General features: G+C 28.8%; 1 pseudogene; it reads right to left on the bottom strand.

Moving 5' to 3' along the window:
- Window positions 1-375: 375 nt before the first annotated feature.
- On the bottom strand, window positions 376-494 carry LOC118609713 (annotated as a pseudogene).
- Between the last annotated feature and the right edge of the window lie 2,336 nt (window positions 495-2,830).

Genomic DNA, 2,830 nt, shown 5'->3' with positions numbered 1-2,830 from the left:
AAAGTAGGAAAGCCATGTCAAGGTTTTCCTTATGCCAGCCTGATATCAAATTTCATGTTTTTTTTTTTTTCACAATGCAGGACTTTGATCCATTAAAATAGTTTTTTTAAAAAAACATTTTGCAGAGTAGAAATGTTTAAGGCTTAACTTATTTTTAAGTCTATCTGAGACTATAAATTGTGATAATCTATTCATTTAAGCATCCCATCTATAGCTTTCCCTAGAAAACTCTAAAAACTAATAGTTTCGGGTTTTTAAAAAAATTATTTACTTATTTATTTTGATTTTTGTTTTTATAGGTGAAGAAACTCTTGATTGACCTCACAGATTACAAGTACCCTGACAGCTTACAATCCCTTATTTTTTATTGTTTTACACCTACAGCATCTGGTCTTCCTAGGTAGTTTCCCATCCAAGTACTAACCAGGCCTAACCCTGCTTAGCTTCCAAGATCAGAGGAGATTAGGCTTGTTCAGGGTGGCATGGCTATAGACAGTTTAGGGTTTTCTTAAACCTTCTATGAAAACATTGTAAATCAAATTTTAATTCTCCAATCAGAAAAAAATTAGCGTGACATTATTAGGGCATAACATGATTGTCTTACATAAAATGAATTTAGTTATTGTTTGCATCTACTTATCATACTATGTAGAATTATGTAGTAAAGTCTATGTGAACTTTGTCCATTCAGTGGCAAAGTTATAATAAAAACAAAACCAACGAAACAAAAGCAAAATTACTAATTTGGTCCACTTTCAAATTTGACTGAAAAGGGAATTAAGCAATATATTACAACCTTTTGACTTTAGAAAGTTTATGTTTCTCCTTTGTGCCCATATAAGACAAATACTCATGTCTATTTGTCTTATCACATCACACTAATAACCATAGGTAGCCGAAATAGTGAAAAGAGCATTTATATTTCTAGAGGTTTTTATTATATTATATGTATGATTATTTTGTCACAAACTTAAAAAGGTGGGAGACATGGTGTTAATATTAGCCTGGGGTAACCTCACTGTTAGATGCTTATAAAGCACATTAATATAAGAAACAGATATGATAAATGAAAAATTATTTATCATTATATTACATAATTTTTATTTAAATAAAACATGTAGGCTTTATTAAACTAATGGACTAAACATTTTAATTAGACGTTTTAAAAAATTCTGTTCCTGACATTTTCTTTAAACAAAATCTTTTAAAAACGATATATAATACAAGCATCTTAAAGAATTATTAAATAAAATATGTCATAATAGCTGAACATCAACTATATAATTTGAAGATTTAACCATGTGATTTTGTTTCTATTCAAGTTTTGTTTACAAATTATTTTCTTTTCTCTTCAAGATATGTGAGATTTCAGCTCTTTCAATTTTATATTATCAGGGAAAGTTTTAGTTATTTTGGATTAAATTAAAACATTAAATTCTGGTTACTTCGACATCTTTCCTTTAAAAAAAAAAATTATCCTCTTTCAAATGTCCTTTGGTAACATTCCATTAGGTGACATTTTAACCTTTATCTCTTTAGCACTATGGAATATTAAGAGATGTTTGGAAAAGACTCAGATTTGAAGGTTTTATTTTATGTTTAAATATCTTATTTCTTAAAATAGCCTCTTCCTTTTCTTCTTCTTTTCCCCAAACAGTTGTCATTATTAGTTTCTACTCTCCACTGAGAGGTCACTCACTTATCATTCTATAATGTATCCAGTTAACTGATACATTGAGTCAGAAAATCCTACTGAGGTAACATTGTGTGTGTGTGTGTGTGTGTGTGTGTGTGTGTGTGTGTGTGTGTGTGTGTGTGTTTATACTGTTATTTAGGTCCATTACATGCATGCCATTGATATTTACATCTTTCTATTATGTTTCTCTTAGAAGTCTGTCTACCAGAGTCATACAAAGAATATGAATCTAAGCTTACACAGACCTTTCAAAATTAGAGCTTTGACCATTCAGATTTTTGAATTGTTCTCATATTGTGACAAAGAAACATAAAGAAACATAAAACCAGAAATTATTTTTAAAATATCAGCAAGGTGAAGGCATATTCTCATTTCTCAATTGTCTTAATATGGACAGGATATTTAAAGTTTTATGATCCATCTTTTGCTAGTAGATCACAGGTGTTTTTGTTATTCATGAACAGAACTCAGCAAGACGTTCATTACAAACTGAGTCAGGAAACAAGTTAGCCAAAATGGCCATTTTTTTTTCTTCCCACCTGGACTGAGTTTTAAAGAACCCTGGGAAGAATTATAGTTTAAAATTGAGGTTGTGTTTAAATTGGTGATTTAAGCTAAAATTCAATGCAAAGCCAATCTAATGTGAATTTTTCATAACCAAAGCTTTCACCTGATATCATTTTTCCCACAAACATAAAGAAAAACCCGTATATTCCACTTGCACATAAGATGCATATATAAAATTAAAACAAAGGAGAAAATTGTTCACCAAATTGTTAAAATCTAAAATATAAATTCCAGAGCTGTACAAATGATGGGTCACAAGAAAACATGCGCTTAAGATATTACCATTACTATGATAACATTATTAGTTGTTCTTTTGTTCTTATTAAGGCATAAATCAACAAATTAGAGACTTCATGTGTAAAATAATAAATATAAATGATTAATAGTAATTTTAAAATATTTTAATATATTTAAACATAGCATTACATAATTGGCTGATTTAAGGATAATGGCAGAAATATTGATAATTCATATCTAATTTTAAAGAAATAACTTTAGTATAAAGCATAGGACTTTAGTTTTAGTGGTCTTTATAATATTCATTAGAAGATTTTTAAAGTGTTGGTT

Source organism: Rousettus aegyptiacus, unplaced genomic scaffold (genome assembly GCF_014176215.1).
Source record: "Rousettus aegyptiacus isolate mRouAeg1 unplaced genomic scaffold, mRouAeg1.p scaffold_m13_p_11, whole genome shotgun sequence".
Classification (NCBI taxonomy): Eukaryota; Metazoa; Chordata; class Mammalia; order Chiroptera; family Pteropodidae; genus Rousettus; species Rousettus aegyptiacus.
Note: the sequence above shows the minus strand (reverse complement) of the source record. Positions and strands in the feature narration are given on the sequence as shown.